Source organism: Panthera leo, chromosome A1 (assembly GCF_018350215.1).
Source record: "Panthera leo isolate Ple1 chromosome A1, P.leo_Ple1_pat1.1, whole genome shotgun sequence".
NCBI classification, from domain to species: Eukaryota; Metazoa; Chordata; class Mammalia; order Carnivora; family Felidae; genus Panthera; species Panthera leo.
The window spans coordinates 129,426,204-129,446,017 of record NC_056679.1 but is presented as its reverse complement, the minus strand read 5'-3'; the positions used below and the strand labels follow the sequence as shown (position 1 = coordinate 129,446,017).

The following is a 19,814-nucleotide window of genomic DNA, read 5'->3' as shown; positions in this document are numbered from 1 at the left end:
GGCAAGGGCTTGGGTGGTTAGAATCTCCCATTGCTGCAAAGGAGGAGCTCCTAGGCTTTCTTATCTGCTTGCATAGATGCAGGCACAAGGGGAAGACAGAGGCGTGAGGCCTAAAAGCTGTCAGCAAACATCAAAAATGAAGATTCCTTATTACGTTAGCCAAAGGAGATTGTTTACATTTAAATTATTTAAAATTAAATAGAATTAAAACACAATAATTCACCTCAGACACATTTCGAGTACTCAAAGTCACATGTGGCCACTTATAGAACATTTCCACTATCCCTCAAAATGCTGTTAGAAGTGCTGGTCCCTAGAACAAGTGTCAACAGACTAAAGCCCACGGGCCAGATTCAACCCAGTGTCTGGTTTTGTACCGCCTGCCAGCTGAAAAAACGGTTTTTATATTTTCAAGTGGTTGAAAAGAATCAAAAAAGAGAACGACATTTTATGAGGTGAGCACTATAAGGAATTAACAATTTAGTGTTCTCAAGTAAAGTTTTCTTGGAACTCAGCCGCACCCATTCATTTATGTGTTGTTTGAGCTGCTTTTGCACTACAGTGGCCTGAGTGGTCGCCACAGGGGTGTCTGACCACAGAGCCTAAAGTTTACTATCTGGCCCTTCACAGGAAAGGCTTGCTCACCTCTCCTCTGCAGGAACAAGATGATCCTTATTAAATCAGGCTCACTACTGGGAACTGTGGAGTGGGGGGTCAGCTTCCCGTGTCTCCTGGGGTGTGTGGAAGCCTGGGGGATACCCGAACAAGTCCAAGTTCTGTTGGGACAGGACAAAACAGAGTTGGATGCTGAGAAGATCACCACCAGTGCCCACAACAGCTAATAGGAAACACAGGCTAACATTTCACTTCTGTGTGGAACCAAACTGATGGTCTCTGAAGCACAGCTCTCTACTCACTAAACAAATGGCATTTCTTACTACAGCATTACAAGCTTTCCATAGGAAGACATAGCCCTTGGACTCCACTTTATGTTCATGATGTCACTCAACATCCATGCTTTCTCAGTCCTGGCACAAACATTTTCTGTTCATCCATCTTCCTTCATCGTTACTTCTGGTATGCAGAAAGCACAAAATTGCAAACCAATGCCTTGTGTCAAAATTGTCATCCCCACTTTGTCCCTCTTTCTCCTCACCTGCCCCCACCTGCCTCCAGTTTTTTTGTCAATCACTTAGATTTCTTGCTCTAAAACATCTCTGCCTAATTAGCTTTGGTCAATGGCATTTATTTTTTTTCAAGTTTCATTTAAATTCCAGTCACTTAACGTATAGTATAATATTAGGTTCAGATGTAGAATTGAGTGATTCGTCACTTACATACAACACCCAGTGCTCATCTCAACAAGTGCTCTCCGTAGTACCATCACCCATTTAACCCAACCCCTGCCTACCTTCCGTCCATCAACCCCCAGTTTGTTCTCTATAGTTAAAAGTTTGTTTTATGGTTTGTCTCTCTTCCCTGCACCCATGTTCATTTATTTTGTTTCTTAAATTCCACATATAAGTGAAATCACATGTTATTTGTCTTTATCCAACTGACGTATTTCACTTAGCATTATACTCTCTAGCTCTGCCCTCATTGTTGCAATTGGCAAGATTTCATTCTTTTTGATGGCTGACTAGTATTCCATTGCATACATATACCACATCTTCTCTATCCATTCAGCAGTCTTTGGACGTTTGGGCTCTTTCCATAATTTGGCTATTGTTGATAGTGCTGCTATAAACATCGGGGTACCTCTATCCTTTCAAATCAGTATTTTTGGACCCTTTGGGTAAATACCTAGTATTTAACCCTGCTGGATAGTAAGGTAATTCTATTTTTAACTTTTTGAGGAAACTTCATACTGTTTTCCAGAGTTGCTACACCAGTTTGCATTCCCACCAACAGTGGAAGAGGGTTCCCCTTTCTCTGCATCAGACAGTTTTAAAAAGTAATACCCACGTTAAAAAGTTTTAACATTAAAAATGATTGATCTTTTAATCTGTAGAAGTTTCATTACTACCCATTCATAGATACTCCCCTCAGAATAGGACATGAATTCTAGAATATGTAATGGAGCAGATTTGATTGATATTACAGGAAAAAATTATTAAAACATCTTTTCATCTGGCTAGAGTATCAGGGTTATGAATACCTAGGATGGACTAGAATTAGAGAAGTTTTTTCAAAAGGGATCTCTTATCTAGAGAATTTGAGGAAAATTTGAGTCTAAAACATCTCACTTTTGAGGGGGCACCTGGGTGGTTCAGTAAGCTTAGCACCTGACTCTTGATTTCAGCTCAGGTCATGATCCCAGGGTCATGGGATCAAGCCCTGTGTCAGGCTTCATGCTGAGTGTGGAGCCTGCTTAAAATTCTCTCTCTCTCTCTGCCCCTCTCCCCCAATCACATGAGCTCTCTCTTAAGTAAGTAAGTAACTAACTAACTAAATAAATAAATATCTTACCTTTGTAAAAAACTATTTCTTCCAGAGGGTTTCTCAAAGTGGAATTTCACTGCAAGTCAAAGAGAGGAGTGTTCCTGTGAGTGGTCAGTGAGTTTTAAATGAGAGGCTTTGGCCCTGCCTTTGTAAATGCTATAAGTCACACTTCTTTCCATTGCTTGCCAATGAATAAAGTTTGTGGATTTAAAGAAAAGTAAACCAAAAAAGGGGAGGGGGGTGGGTTAACAACAACAACAAAAAGGGATGTCAGGTGAGAATATTTCAACTCAGCTAGCTTGGGAAGAGCTATTGTGGTACTGATGCTGCGGGAAGCCCAGAAAAAGCCCACTGTCGCTCTGATTGCTAATTGGTTTTGAATGGAACAAATTGTGGACTTTAAAATTTATGTTGTCCCCCACCACGCTATTCTCTTCTTAGAAACAAAAGAGAAAATGCCTTTATTGAAAGTATTTATAGGTTTTGGCAGAGATGGAATTTTTTTTTGTTTGTTTGTTTTGTTTTTTTAAATGGACACAGCCCTCTTGAAAGAGCTCACCACATCACCCTCTGCCCACCAGGGTGGAAGGACCAGCAGCCTCTTCCATCAGAAATGCTGCTGTGGATCACGGGAGGGAGGGAGGCCTCCTAGTCCAAAAAATGGGCTGTAGGGACCCAATGGGGTTGAGTTTCAGGACACCGAGAGCGGAGAGGAAAAGCTTCAGGAGCATGCTCAACTTATCTTCTAGCTTCTCAGGGAGTGTAAGATTTAATCTTCAGGTGGGTAATACGGTAGTAAAAGGCATGGTGAATAAGTCGTTCGCAAAATACATTCTAGTCAGGTAGAGGACAGACCCAGGGCTACATCTGCCCACTGCAAGGTCCTCTGAGGCCAGGCAGGGAAGATCATCCCCAGCAGTGGCCCCCACTATTACAGTCCACCTGTGCATCCACAGTCACTATCCATAGCCACCCAGTATTCCAAAGCCTTCAGCCTGCCCAGCACAACAGCAATGGAAGGGATCAGGTGGAGCTTTGTTCTGCCCGTTTATATATGAACAGATTTTGTTTGGGGGAAGAAGCCAAGGCGTAGGGGGCTTGAGATACTAGGCATCATCTGAGCATAAAATGTTAATACTTTCCTTACCTCACACATCTGATTCTCCAGTTTGCACATGCTTTTTTCTGTATATCCTTTGAAGCTCTTTGAAGACAAAGAAGCCCTCTATCCTTTGCCCAGAAAAGTTCCACATGCAAAGAGGTCCTTTCAAGTGAGCTTTTAATCACACCAGAGACAAGTTTGCCCTGTAGTTTCCTGTATGTGGCTGGCATACTGCAGACCATGTTATTCTCAAATTGGAGATGCTATTTCCCAATACCTGAAGATTATGTGTCTAGATATCTTAGAATAGAAGGGATGTGCTGATAACCATATTAAAATCATAAAAATACCATTATGTTTTTCAAGGTAGAGTCAGGTTTAGTTAATCAGGATTGGTTTGCAAGATTCCATTTGTTTCTGTGTTTAAAATAGTGTCAGGTTGACAAGTCTTTTGTTCTCACGCTATCACACTGGCTTCTATTCTAATCTGTGTGATACCAGGACAATACAGATAAGCTAAATATGGTTTAATCAATTCTGACTCTTCTGATCTGACTGATATTTTTGCGTGGATTTTGATTAATCAGAAATGTATAGAATATTCATGCCTCATCCCATAGTTATGACAGGTGCAGACTTTGCTTTTCATACGTTCAGAATAATGCCACAATTCAAAGTGTCCCTTTCATCTGACATACTACTAATTGAATGATTTCTTTTATTTTTTGAAATAATGGAATAGCCTGTTGGCTTTATACCTTTGAAATAGGAAATGGGAAATGTGGTTTAGGAAAGCTTCTGTGAAGTGTTATCAAGGGTAAATAAATTTGTAATAACGTAATTCATGTGTTCTCTCAACACATGAGAATTTCTGAAGATTTTATTGACTTGATCAGGAGAATAATGAAAAAATATCCAAAATGGACTCTATAGCAAATATCAAATGATTCAAATCAATATAGGAGGTGGATACCATTTTACCTCCAAGGGGAGTGTATTTTTCAGTTCTCCATTAGGACCTTTAATTCCAAATACCTAAAATCACTGCCACAAGAAAGGGAGAGGCATGGAGGGACAGAATGGGATCTGGTCTCAAACACACGGCAGATTTCCAGTTGTCTTATCAAAAGCAAAAAGACACTTTCTGCTCCATCTGGGGACACAGAAAGCTGGAAAGAGTATCACACTCATCCTTACAAAAACAGTAGCAGCAAACACAGCAACAACATACACACACAAAAGCAGGCAAATGGCACATCCACACCTTCTCTTTACCCTATCAGAGAGGTAAGGAATGACAGCTGCTTACAAAGACAGAGGAGGTGAGGCCATTTTCTTACCTGGGACACATGCACCTGGACAATGGTAAGAAGAACTTAGCTAAAATTGTGAACAAATTGGTGAGGATTGAGTGTAGGTCAACAAAGGTGGGGTATAAGTGAGTAATGGAGAGAATATAGGATTGCCGGGGGCTTTAGATTTTTACACACGTGTACACTCTTTTCTAACTAACCTACCCATGTGCTCACAAAACATAATGGTGAGGGTCATGAGAAAGCATCCTTTGGAGTATATGCTTGTAGAAGGTGAATGGCAGGGCTGTGGGAAAGCGAGGGCTCCCTTCTCCATGATCCTTCGCATACTTCCCCTATGGAACACAAGCCTTATACAGTGGGAAGAAGGGAAACAAACATGGTCACTCTGAGGCACTGTCAAAAACCTATTGTAGCTGAGGAAGAAAAAAGAAAAACGAAATCTTCTAAACTCAGGGCAGAGGCAGGAGGACTGACAAAGCAGTGAAAGCCCATAAGACACAAGGGCCCAGTGACTATCTAAGTCTGACATATTATCTGAACAATAGAGGCCCCTGTCAACATCACCAAGCTAACGCATGTCAAGTAACAATGGGCTTCTGTAGGGAGTATTGCAATAGTGTGGAAAGAGACTGTCTCTGAGGTGCAGCAAAAATGGATGACCTAATGCTCAGGGTAAGGCAGCCACTGAGAAAAACCCCATAGTGAACCAGCCCCCAACCTGAACTTGAGGCATCTGGAGCATGCGATGCATTGTGGGTAACCATGGCAACAATAAACCCTAAACACAGCTCAAGTCCTTACTGGATTCATTTAAAACTGCAGAGTAAAGGACTAGCATAAGAAAACCATGCCCAGTTTCAGCATAAAATTCTCTCAGCCTCTAACGTTCTACAGAAGATGTCCAGCTCTCAACAAAAAAGTTATGAAGCAAGTGAAAAAAAAAAAACAAGGGTAAACAAGACACTGCAAAGAGACAAAGCAAACAAAAGAACCAAACCAGATATGATGCAAATGTTGGAACTTTCAGACCTGGAAGTTCATATAACTATGATTAATATATTAAGGACTCTAATATGAAAGGAGGACAAAATGCAAGATAAGATAGGTAATTTCAGCAAAGAAATGAAAACTATAAGCAAAAGTCACATAAAAATGCTTAAGTGAAAAAAGTACAGTAGCAGAGCCTTCAGTGATGCCTTCAAAGACCTCATCAGTAGGCTCGACACAGCTGAAGGAAGAATCCGTGAACTTGAAGATATGTCAACATAAATTACAAAAACTGAAACACAGAGAGTAACGCTAATGCTAAATAAACAAATATGGGGTTTTTCTCAGTGGCTGCCTTACCCTGAGCATTAGGTCATCCATTTTTGCTGCATCTCAGACATCTCAGAGACAGCCTCTTTCCATCTCAGGGCTGTCAGAAAATAAGTGGTCTAGTGTATGTATACTTAGAATCCCAGAAAGAAAAGAGAGGAAAAGAGAAGAAATAATGGCTGCAAAATTTCCAAAATCAATGACAAGTATCAAATATCAACTTTAAGAAATTCAGAGAAGACTAAGCAAGATAAATACTAAACACACACACACACACACACACACACACACACACACCCCTCTACCAGCATCATATCCAAACTGCTCAAAGCCAAAGGAGAGGGCAAGAAATATTAAAGACAGCTAGAGAAAAAGAACACAATACAGATAAACAAAGATGAGAATTATAATACACTTCTTGTCAGCAACTATACAATCCAAAGAACAATGAAATGACCAAAAGGAAAAAAAAAATCTGTCAATTCAGAATTCTACCCCTGGAAAAAATATCTTCTAAAAATGAAGGAGGAATAAAGAATTTGTCAGACAAAGAAAAACATAATATTTATTGCCATCATATGTAGCCTGCAAGACATGTTTTTAAAAAGGTCTTCCAGTAGAAGGGATATGATATCAGACAAAAACTTAGTTCTATATAAAATTAAGAAATGTGGTATGATATAAATTCACAATTTCACTTTTAGCTTCTCTAAAAGATAACAGAGAATCTAAAGCAAAAAATCATTATTTGATTCTTGAAATGGATGCAAAATTTTCTTGGCAGAATCCAACATCCATTCATGATTAAAACCTCCCAGGAAACTAGGAATAGAGAGGAACTCTCTTAAGATAAAAGACATATGCTGGGAGCCTACAGCTAACATCATATATGGAGACTCACTGCCTTGCTCCTAAGATGGGGAACAGACAGGAATTTCTTCTCTTACCATTCTTCTTCAACATTGTACTAGAAGTCCTAGTCAGGGCAATAAGGCAATAAAAACAAATAAAATCCATACAGATTGAAAAAGAAGACATAAAATTCTCTGTCACAGATGACATGATTGTCTGTTATGAAATTCCAAACAATCTACAAAAAGGTCTTAGAACTAATAGGTCAGTTCAGCAAGGCCATGAGGTACATGGTCAATATGCAAAAATCATTTGTATTTTTATATACAAGCAATAAAAAATTGGAATGTGAAATTAAAAAAAATATATATATATAGGGGCGCCTGGGTGGCTCAGTCGGTTGAGTGTCCGACTTCGGCTCAGGTCACGATCTCACGGTTCGTGAGTTCAAACCCCGCATCAGGCTCTGGGCTGATGGCTCGGAGCCTGGAGCCTGCTTCCGATTCTGTGTCTCCCTCTCTCTCTGCCCCTCCCCCATTCATGCTCTGTCTCTCTCTGTCTCAAAAATAAATAAAAAAACATTAAAAAAATTTAAATAAAAAAAATATATCATTTACAATAGCACCAAGTGCAGGATCCATACCTTTAAAAAAACTACTGATGAGAGAAATCAAAGAAACCTAAAGAAATGGAGAGATATCCTGTGTTCATGGATTGACCCAATATGTTAATATGTTTTTAATACTTATATGAAAGAAAAAAGGAACTAGAATAGCCTAAACAATTTTGAAAAAGAAGAACAAGGTTACAGGACTTACATTAGGTGATTTCAAGAATTACTACAAAGCTACAGTAATCAAGAAAGTGAGTTACTGGCAAAAGGATGGACACACACACCAGTGGAACAGAACAAATATTCTAGAAGTAGACTGACACATGGATGAGAACTGATTTTTGACAAAGAAGGACAATTCAAGAGGAAATGATAGTCTTTTCAAAAAATGGTGCTGGATATCCCTATGCAAAAAAATTTTGCCTTGACCCATACCTCATACCTATTACAAAGCTTAACTCAAAGTGGACCACTGACCTACAGATACAATGTAAATCTACAGAATTCTTAGAAGTCAAGGAAGTCAAATCTATGTCAAATTATACCTGATGAGAAATGGTCAGATTATGCAAAATTTTAAGTTCCTCTCCTATTGCAGGATTCTTAATATCCCTGAGCCTTGTCTGAGTACCTGCTCACACAGCACAAAGTCCACGTGCAGAACTTGGCACACACTGGCCCCAGCAAATGAGGGTCCCCACGAGTGTGTGTTGAACAGATTCCTTTCTGTTGCCCATCTTCTTCTCCATGTCTGTGTCGCCCCACTTGGCTATCACATTCTCATTTCATGCATTACAAGAAAGGTAAATCAAAACAGACCTAAAAATGTGGCTCTTCTCAGTTGCCTCTTGTTTCTGTCCAATCTTCCTTCTTTGGGGACCCCTTTGTGTCAGTCCCTGGCTGATCAGTGTTCACACCATGTCCTGATTTCGTATAACCTGCAATTTTTATGAACACAGAGAAAGATTCACTCCCTCTTCCAAATTAATGATGAAACTGTTAAATAAGGCCATCCCCGGCGGCCATCTCTGCACCTTCCTACCACCAGATACTTTGCAATTTATCAATAACCTTTCTTTGTGATCTTGTAGCTAATTTTGCAAATAAAATTTCCTGAGACATATCAAATCTTTACTAACATAAGATATATTACATCTCTTGCATTTCCCCACCATCTATTCATAACTCTGTCAAAAAAAAAAAAAAGCTATTGTGCTGGCATGATTTGTTTCTTTGAAGCCTAAGCCACTTATTGTTCCTGATATCATCACTTTCCTGCTACTTAACCACATGCGCGTGTGCGCACACACACACACACACATACACACACACACAGACACACACACACACACACACACACACACACACACACACACACACACTTATTACAGCTGGAACTGATGTTTACAGGGCGATAATTGCCAGGGTCTTTCTTTCCTTCCTTTTCACTTTGAAGAACAGGCTATGTTTCATATTCACAATGGTCCATTCATCTTGTAATTTTCCTGATTCTACACCAAGGGCTGAGTCCAATTTTCTATGATTGCCACGTGAATCTTACCAGGAGGCCCATCTTCTGGATCTTGAGCTACATCTTGAGTAATATAGGCCAATGTCAGGAAGGTCCCTTCCTCCTCCCAATGTGAAGAAAAAGCACTTTTCAGGCTTCAAGAGGAAGGCACAGGAGTACTGCGTTCTGCCATTGGTGGAAATATTTTTGTTTCAGGGAGTTCCTATGGAGATAAGGGGTTTTAGGAAATGGTACAGATTACAGAAGTCAGTTAAGAATAGAAGTTCTACCTCGTTTACATGTGGCCTAAAATAAATTTGAGACATTTGGCCATCTTAATCCCCTAAATATTTGAAGACTTCTGGTGTCTTGTCTTTGTAAGAAAAGAAACTGACGTTTATTGAAAGTCTATCCTGGGGCAGACACTCTTTTAGCTCTCATTTAGTCCACATAGCAACCCTTCATATATTTTTTATTATCCCCTTCCTATATATGACGTAGAAGCTGTGGTTATGTGGTTATGCCTCGGGCCATAGGGCAAAAGGTGGATCTGGGACACACATGCAGTCTGGGTAACTTCAGAGGCCTGTCATTCTACACAATCCATACTGTTCTTTATTTTGCAGGAAATCATTCTATGACTGTAGATAAGTCTCTTTAACTACTCCGACCCCAGTTTCCTCGCCTGTGAAAAGGAGAGGTTGGACCAGCTCAGTGCTAGGATCCCTGCCTGTTCTAACACTCTGAAAGTCTTGAATCTGACCTCAGGGCAAGAGAAGACTCCATTGTATTTCCTATAGGCAAGTACTAATTTAAAAAAAAATAGAAAAAAAATACAGAGAGAGAGAGAGAGAGAGAGAGAGAGAGCGAGCAGTAAGAGGTGGACAGTTTTGGCCTCAGTAAATGGGCATGAGTCTAATGGAGATTGAGAGAGCTCAGCAGCTAGAGGCGATTTTGCAGTTTGGGGATGTATGAGGAACTGAAGCTCCCATTTAAAGTTGCTTCAGACATCTGAAGGGAAAAAAAGGGAAACGCTAAGACTTAAATGTATATGACTTCTGAACTCCCGACTCCAACTCGAGTTGCATTCTTTCACCGGGTAATCCAAGAAGCTTCTAAAGTCAGTGTACTACTGAGTGAGGTCCAACCTTCTGAAGAGCATAATTCCATTTAGTGGTATTTCCAGAAATTTTTATTACTTAAAGAATTCAAATTACTAGTATGCCCTTCTCTTAATGTCTTACATCCCTCTCCCCCACCTTTATACATAGGATAAAAGATGTCTTTTCACATAATTTAGTACTTTTGATAGACAGAAAAGTGACCTGAAGCTCCGAGAGGAGAGGTGCCCTTACTTATATGGTTGATGACATTCTCAATGTTCTCCCTCCTCCCTCCTCTTTTTTTTTCTTCTTTTCTTTTTCTTCTGAGCAGAGTTTTGCTTCCAGGAATTACTATGTCCCAATTTGTAGCTTCTCTAATCAGTATCATACTTTAAAGAATTCAATGGGCACAATTTTAAAATGCTCTATATTTCCACCTTGTAAGGTCAGCCGAACTCTTTTGAAACCTTGAGACAGGGGCAACTGGGTGGTTCAGTGACTTACATGTCTAACTTTGGCTCAGGACATGATCTCATGGTTTGGGGTTCAAGCTCTGCATTGGGCTCTGTGCTGACAGCTCAGAGTCTGGAGCCTGCTTCAGATTCTGTGTCTCCCTCTCTCTTTGTCCCTCCCCCACTTGTGCTCTGTCTCTGTCTCAAAAATAAATAAAAACATTAAAACAAATTTTTTAAACCCTTAGATGGACAGACCAAGTACTTTAAATAAGTGCTCCTTTCTTGACAGCTTGGATACAATGAAATCTTCTAGAACAGATCCCTTTGCATTTTTGGATGCTAGGTGACAAATGAAGAAATGTGGGTTAGCTGGTAAAAACTGAAGGCCGAAGGACCCCTTCAATCATATTATACAACTGTATGTATTTAAAAAATTGGGATTCAAGTTCTTTTCTGACTTGATTGAACCAGAAACTCTCAGCAAGAGCTTGATTTCCAGCCCATTATCCAGACCAAAGAGGTCTGGATGAGCTTCTGTTAAGTATGCGATTCTTAAGCCCTATGAATTCTACTCATCACCAGTCAAGGCGTGTTGCAGACGCAAGCAGAGGAGCTTTTGTGCCCTTTAATTTCTACTGTCTGGGCCATCAGCAGTGCATTCCAATATGCGGTGCCAGCCAGAGCCCCTTCCCAGAGCGGCTACTTTGCTACTCCCTTTGGTTACTCCTCTAGGCTGGGAACAGACAGAGATGGCAAATCCAGCATAAGAAATGCCGCTGCGTTCGTACTGCATAAAGCGTCTCACGAAATGCAGAGCTACAGAGCACAGTCAAGTGCTTCTGGCTCCTGCGGTGGTCGACGTCGTGTAACGAGTGCAGCGAACACATATGGGGGGACCCCCTCACCTCTGTTTCTTGCCAGGCTCTGGGATGACAGACGTGAGGGCTCCCGTCCAGGGAAGGTCTGCGTACAGCCCTGTCACAGCCTGTGCTCTGCTCAGGCAAACGTGCCCATGAGAGGTCTCCTCGCGTGCTACCTCAGCTTGGGCAGCTCCCAGGGCCTGTTTTGCATGCAGGTGCGGGCACCGAGGACGCCTGTGCCGGCAAAAAAGAAAGTGGAGTTCTAAGTCCTTCCCCACCAATTCCTGAACCCAGATGGTCATGAAAATTGAGACCTATGCTCTTTACCTCCTGAGCCTCAAACTGCACGGAGTTTCTAGCCTAGGCCTAAAGGTGATTTGTTCTTTATGAATATAGCCAAGGTGTGAGCATTCAATATAAACATATCTTAAATTGTAGACACCACCCCCTTTTTTTTTTCAATGTTTTTATTACTTATTTTTGAGAAAGAGAGAGTGCGAACGGGGGAGGGGCAGAGAGACGGGCAGAATCTCAAACGGGCTCAGCGCTGTTAGCGTAGAGCTGGTCGCAGGGCTTGAACTCATGAACCCTGAGATCATGACCTGAGCGGAAGTCAAGAGTCAGACACTTAACTGACTGAGCCACCCAGGTGCCCTGATACGATGTCTTTTTTATGAAAAGGTTTGGGAAGCTGCAACCGTGTAGACTGTGCAGATAGTTTTAATAAGCGTGTGTGTGTGTGTGTGTGTGTGTGTGTGTGTATAGCATACATTATGCATGCTCTTTTAGAAAAATTATAAAATTGAGAGATACCAACAGAAACAAGAATGAATGTAAGTGACCCCAAATTCAGAGTCCATCATTGTTAATCTTCTAAACTCTTGTGGTTGTCCACATATGTGCCTCTAAATTAAAAATGTAGACATCCTGTAATAGAAAAGGGCCATATTTTACATACTGATTTTATTCCACTCAGTAATATTATAACTCTCTTTGCATGTCTCTGTCATAATATATATATTTACATTTTTATTCTAAATGACTATGAATAGTATAATTTATTTCATCAATTTCCTATTATCAGACTGCATGTTTTAATTTCTCATTCACAAACGTGACCTGAAAGTCTCAGGCTTTTTGCTAGCCAATGAACACAAATGTAATCCCAGTAACATAAATTTCCCCAATTTAATAATGCTAAGGCCCCAATTCCCATCATTTTCAGAATCTTTCTCCTTAAATGTTTCCAGGAGCCCCCAGGAGTATGTACCTGTGTCAATGGATCATTCCTGCCATCGCCTGCTTCCACGGCCAGCCAGGCCAGGGTGACAGACACATCCTGCGTAGGACAGTCCCACGGGGCGGGGGGGCACTTTAGGCTGGAGTTTTGTTTCTCTAGTTGTACCGACTCATCACGGTGTTCTGAAAATCCGCTATTCCCAATGTTGGCACAACCAAACTACCATTACTGTACTTCGAAATGGATGATCTTTATTGCTGGCACTACCCCTGTGAAGTGAGAAGGAAAACACACCTTTGCCATGCTCAGGTAGGGTCCCGTAGCAAGGCTACTCCAAGCCCAGTGTGTCCGGTGTGGGGGGACACGCTCTATCATTCTTACATAACTTCTTTCTCTGAGCGCGAACCTCGTCTCCCTGGTAGAGGTAGGGACCAGCTGTTCTAGTTTGCTGAGACTTTCCTGATTTCAGCACTGGGGGGCCCAGGTCCCAGGAAACTCCTCAGTCCCAGGCAAACCAAAAAGATCAGTCGCTAGCAGAGGGATTGGCTCAAGGGCTGGCATCAGCTAACATGCTGTGTTTCAAACCACTGGTTACTTCTAATGATGAGGTCCTGCCTGACTTGCCTCCTCCTACATGATAAAATTCATCTTAGCACTCCCCCCATCCGGTTTCCACTGAGGCCGCATTTACCAAACTGTCCTGTATATGTCTCAACCTCAAAAACAAAACAAAACAAAAAATAACCATAACGTTTCAGTTATTTTGTCAAGAGGCCCTTCAACTCCTGGCTTAGCCTGTGCTCAGCTTCTTAAACCAGTGAATGCAAATGCATATGGGAGAAGAGATGTTGCCTGAGCCCACTCAGCAGGAACTACAGAGTCCCGCTGCTTTTACCTAAACAACACTCTGATGAACATCTTGTACTTAGAGCTCTAAGTAGGAGTCTGACTGGTTCTTTAGGCTAAATCCCCCGAAATGTAATTGGCTTTTGGTTTTTGATATGAGTTGCCAGAGTGCCCCTCAGAAAGTCCATCCCAGTGTAGTGCTTTGAGTTTATATTTTTAGCCATGAAAATGTATGTCCAGAATGAAAAGAAGTTCTGACCTGTTTATAGGATAACGGAGTACATTCCATGCCAGAAAGTACTTGCCAGAGGGGAAGGGGAGAGAATATGAACAGACGGCTGGGGAAGAATAGTTCCAGAGTTGCCAGAAAGGATACAAAGCTTTAACAAGCCCCTTACATTCAGAGCTTTGTGCTTATTGTGCACACCTTCTCCTAGAATATCCATGCAGTCCCGTCTAATACAATGTTTCCTCTTTCCCTCAGGTCCAAATTCCTGCAGGCTGCTCAGGCAGAGCCCAGCCAGGGAACCCACACTTGGAAGGAAAAGAGAGGCTGGGAAGAATTCCACTCTGACTTGCCTTCTTGTCTTGTTCGATTCCCACAGAATCTATCGCTGTGTGGCCCCAGGAAATAAAACTGATGAGACACCCAGATGCAGGTCACTATTAATGAAAAGAAGTAATGGTCTAGTTAATTGCAGAGCTGTCCAAGGTGGGGTGGGGATTCTGCCTCGGGCAAAGTTCCAGAAACAATGTGCGAGACTGGTTGGGGTAACTGACGAGGTTTGGGGCATTGTGCAACCCCTGGTTACCAGGCCTCCAGGCTGCCAGGGCCCAGCTCCCAGAGTTGGCTTGAAGGGTTGTCTTGGCAGCTCCTAGAATCAGGCAGGGAAGGTGAAACCAGGGAACACGGAGCACATCAAGTGAATTTATCCCATAAGATAAACTCAATATATACCCTGGGATGAAAACCACAGGAGACGTACCAAGGGCATGTCCACCTATATCCTGTTTTAAATTTTTAAAAAAATGGAAGAAAAATGCATAAAAAATGCATTAAAAATAGAGAGAGCACCATGTTTGCATGAACAATTTGTAATTCTCCTCGTGCAGAAGTTACTGGCAATGATCTGCTCCTCACTGGGCAGTGCGGGAAGCAAACCAATACGACCATTAGATCTGATTTAAATGCTTAGGGCACTAAATAGACACATATTTACATAATTAACCATCCAAATGAACACAAATAAAAGACCCAATTCCCTCAGCACTACAGCAGAGTCCAGAGCAGGCAGATGGTTCTGATCTTGGTCCTAACTGACCAAGGGTTTCCAACCAGGAGCAGGCTTCCAAGAGGCTCCCACTTTGCTCATTCAAGACTCATTTCCCTGAACTTCCTGGACTTAAATGAAAAACAAGGAACAAGAACATCCTTGCACTGAAGATCATGGCTGAGACAGTGTTTCTACCTGGGTGCTTAACTCTCCTATGTCTCTGAAAGGGAAATATTCCAGCAGAAAAGACAGGAGGCTTGGGTTCCAGCCCCAGTAGGTCAGTCGTCCAGTTGTGGAACCACAGGCAAATCGCTTTCCTTAGAGAGCATCAGCCCTCTGCACCTCAAACTTAGGAGCTTGAACTAAATGGTCTCCCAAGATCTCTCCTGCTCTAACATTATCAGCAATAGCTCTCACCAAATACAGAAGCTGAGAGCAAGAGCTCCTGTCTCGTGCACTTGTTGTGACTATTAATGATATAATGGGTATAAAATCAAATGTTTGGCACGTAGTAAAAAGTGGAATAGAAGGTAGGTATCTAGAAAGTTTACTCAATTCGGTTGACGTTAGTTGGGGGACTGGCACGTGGTACGAAAAGTTCATTTTTATGTATTTTCCAGGTTTCACATTTCGCTGTAACACAAACGTAACTTCAGTGAAATCAACTGGAGAGCCCACAAAAGCCTTTCCAGTGGCCTCTACCAACCCCGGATTTAACAACATTAAGAGGGCTATTTAGACAGTTTAAGGCTACATATTTACAGATGGGATTTTAAGGGTGAAAGCCCATTTGTAACCCTAAGGTGTTTAAACAACACTGCAATTTGATCTCAGATTCCGCCGGCACTGAGCTAACTCCCCCAGCCTCCTGTCTGCCATCGCAAGCCTGACTTCCAGGACCACCTGTCAGCTGCCGCAGTGGCTGGGGCTTTGTGAGACTCCCAGCTGTAACCTGATCCCCACAACTGCTCCAGGGACGCTGCAGCTGCCACACAATTTGTAAGTTTTATGGTGCTGTACAGTGGCTGGTGTTCAATGGCATGCCTCTGGAAAGTTTCCATTCATTCAGCTGCTCATTCACCAAAACATGTTGAGTACTTACTAAGGGCCAGGCCCCCGTGCTAACTAGGCACTGGGAACAGAAAGGGAGTAAAACAGGGGCTCTGTCTTGTGGGGCTTACTGATTAGCAGCAGGCATGGACAAAGACATATTACAACTCGGCATCGTGGTACAAGAATAGAAAGGAACATACACCTGAGAGAAAGTTGTTACCCATCCAAGGTGGGGGGTGGAGGAAGGGTCGATTTCCCACAGGGGTGACACATGAGTGGACTGTGAAGCACTTCTCTTGGCTGCTCTACCAAGTCTTTGTCTAGTCAAACGAGTTCTCGCTTTCTTATTCACCTCATCTCTGTAGCCACGCCTCCTACCCCCAACACACACAGAGGCACCTAATTTCAACCTGAAATCCTGCTATTTCTTCTTCTGCCTGCTTTCTCTGTCCCACAGCTTGGGTCCAAACCATAATCGCTGCACACATGGACTCCTGCCTCCCAATCAGCTCCCCTTCCTCCAGCCTGTGGGGGTCCCCTCTCTTCTATTGGACACACATCATCTAGAATCATCTTCCTCCAGTGTCACTTAGATCACATCCCTCTCCTCTTCACACGCCCGTAAAGGCTCCCAGCTGCCTCCCAAATCATATTAAAACTCCTCCTGTCTTGGGCTTCAAAGCCCACTACCAATTAGCCCTGCTTTGCCTAACTGCCATCCTTCCTGCTAAGCTCAGGTTGGTGCGCTCCGCTTTAGCCAGGCAAAACTCTTCCACCTGCTTCTTTCCACCTGCACTGCTGTCCCTAAGCACGGGCTGGCTGAGATCACTGTGTGGGGGCACAGACTCACAGTGGTGGGGGGGGGCGTGTGTGAGGGGGCAGTTTGCAGGGGAGGGAAGAAGAGACAAGGGAAGCCGACTCTTCCCAATATTCCGTTATAGGAGAAAGCTGTAAAACAAGAGGACCAAGGGTAAAGATGAAACACCAAGGAGAGAGTGGAGTGGACGGCTAACAAGCAAGCAGGACCGTGAACCAGTGTTCAGATGCTGGCTGTGGGAGGCTGAAAGGGAAAGCAAGCCAACCCTTGCTTGAATGGTGTTTCCCTGCCTCCCTTCTGTATCGCCCAGTTCCTTCGACCTGCAAACTGAATCAGGACACTCCTATCCTTAAGCCCCCTGCCAATAACTTCTCAGGGTCGAATATAGCTCTGGCGTCTTTTACTCTGATGGCTGTGGTCTCATTCTTCTTCCTTGTCTAGTGTCACCTCATACCACTTTCCTCACTATGCTCTAGACCCTCTGGTTGTTCTTCCAGGCTCAGGAATATTCTCCTCCCCCCCCCCCCCCCCACTCCCCTGCAGGGCCTTTGCACATGCTGTTCCCTCTGCCTGATACCTTCTTGATCACATTCGTCACCTGACTCTTTTCATCATTCAGGTCTCAGCTTCTGTGTCCCCTTCTCTGCCCACCTTCACAAAAATCCCATGACAATCCTGTCTGTTCCTTTCATAGTATTAGTTACGTTGTGTAAATCTACACATAAGATTCATTTTCTCACCGTAGCCACCTCCACTAGCAGGTTGTAAGCTCTCTGAAACCATTTGTCTTGTTCACTGATGCACCCCTACAAAGCACCTGGCACAGGGTAGGAGCTAAGACCTTGGTCACTCAGGATTATCTGGATTTCTCCAAAGCACGGGCACCCTATGATTGGTCCAAGTTTTGGTCAAGAAGAAACACTCTGACATTCTAGAAACCTTCCCCCTGAAATGCCTCACACACCCAATCCACCAGGCCACTATATCTTGCCTTTCAAAATCTGTTCCAGAATCTCTTATTTCCAAGACATTTTTCAAAACTACCCCCTCCTGAGTCTGGTTCAGGACTTACAAACTGAAGCACCTACAGACACAGGCAAGTAATTGGGAGGGATGGGCCAGTAGGGAGAGCTAGGACCATGCTTATGTCCCATCTAAAGGGAGACAGTCCCTGCTCAACTCTAGTGGGTGTTAATATGCAGGAAAAGCAGGCCCTGCATTGTTAGATCTTCCAATTTTTCAAAAAAGCTTTAAACAATCTGAATTTCCATATGACGCATCCAGATTTTTTAGAACATGTAGAGGCATATTTCTGCAATTCCTATCAGCCTGATGGTCAACTTCTGCTCTATTCTTCCAGGGAAGGTGCCCGCCACTTGAGTTCCTATGTGGAGGGCATGGTTACATTCCCATGTCCTGTGGTCAAGGCCGGGCTTCTCCTAGGGCAGAAGTTATGCCTTTGCCTTCTTTGCAATCCCTCCAAAGCACCTAAGTGAGCGCTGAACACGATTCTCCCTGTCAACGCTGGTGCCTAACAAAGCATTTCTTACAAAGGCAGCAACCGGCTTTGCTGTTTTGTGAACAGAAGCCTTGCCTGTTACACTCAGCAGCACAGCACTTCACACAAGGCTCATATATTTCGTTCATTAGACCTTCATCCCTCAATCAGGGTGAGAGTTACAGACTCTGTCTCCTTCATCCATTCTCCTTCTGCTTTAATTGCTTGTTGAAAAGTATGCCCATCCTTTGTTCTAAATTCCAATCTCTTTTGTGCTATGATGATAATGTTAACTTTGTAATTGTGCATAAGTCAGCAAACCAGAGTAATGCCTTATTCATCCAGCATCGCCAGGAAATGAGGTGTTCCACGTAATTAAATTGTCCAGATAACTAGAGCTAACCAACATTTTAGAGATCAGCGTTTAAAAAGAGTAAATGGAAACATCCCCGAATGCATTATATACTCTCTTACCTTATTTATTTTAAAATCATTTCATGTCATTTTTTTTCCAGCAGAGAAACAAAAGAGTAGAGAGTGATCATCATGTCTTCCTCCTCCTGGTGCCCCAGGCTCCCACTTCCTATCCCTAACAGATGCTACGTAACTGCCATTACCAGGTTATGGGGGGGATCTCTCTCCTCAGGTTTTTTTTGTCACATAAGGTGACGTGCTAGGACACTGTACTGCACCCTGCCTTTTAAGATCTTATACCTCAGTCATCACTCTTCATCAGTACATACAGAGATGCTTCATTCTTTTAACGGCAGCATTATTGTGTGGGTGCACCATAATTTAAACTGCCCCTACTGATAGGCATCTACCTGTATCCAACCTTCTGCTGTTCTAAAATATGCCACAAAGATACTGTAATCATAATCTCTGTATTTACTTCATTTTGTACATGTTTGAGTATGTCTGTGGGTTAAATTCCCAGAAGCACTGTGTCTAAGAAAGACCATGTGCATTTGTAATTTTTGTAACTACTGTTACATCGCCCCTCACAGAGTATGTATCTGTCATTCTCTCTTGCCATCACTGTATGAGCAGACCTGGTTCCCCACACTTTCAGTGGCATGATCTGCAACCAAGCTCTCCTTTTGAAGTTTTGTCAATCAGTGAGTAAAGAATATTAACTCATTTGTTAAAAAAAAATATGTATATTGTGGAATGTGGCTTTTGTAAAGTGCCCATCTTTGTCTCTTCTAATATTTGGCTTGGGGTGCCTGGGTGGTTCGGTCAGTTAAGCATCCAATTTTGGCTTAGGTCATGATCTCGTGATCTGTGAGTTCAAGCCCCGCATGGGGTGCCATGCTGATGGCTCAGAGCCTGAAGCCTGCTTTGGATTCTGTGTCTCCCTCTCTCTCTCTGCCCCTCCCCAACTTGTTCTCTCTCTCTCTCTCAAAAATAAACATTAAAAAATATATGGTTTGGTTTGATTTTGACGTTAGGATTGCGACACCTACTTTCTTATTGTTTCCATTTTTTTATAATCTTTGTCCACTCTTTTTTCAAA

At 42.6% G+C, this 19,814-nt stretch overlaps 1 long non-coding RNA gene across 2 annotated transcripts in view; it reads right to left on the bottom strand.

The window, feature by feature from the left end:
* LOC122220447 overlaps positions 1–13,075 on the bottom strand; it is a 31,195-nt gene extending 18,120 nt beyond the window's left edge. The window contains exons 1-6 of one of the 2 annotated variants that reach the window (XR_006202853.1): positions 12,841–13,075; positions 11,616–11,804; positions 9,204–9,375; positions 8,462–8,580; positions 2,470–2,518; positions 646–776 (exon numbers count right to left, since the gene is read on the bottom strand). This is a non-coding gene — a long non-coding RNA (uncharacterized LOC122220447). The remainder of the gene's footprint in view (positions 1–645; positions 777–2,469; positions 2,519–8,461; positions 8,581–9,203; positions 9,376–11,615; positions 11,805–12,840) is intronic. The other variant, XR_006202857.1, reaches the window with a different exon arrangement.
* Positions 13,076–19,814: the final 6,739 nt, after the last annotated feature.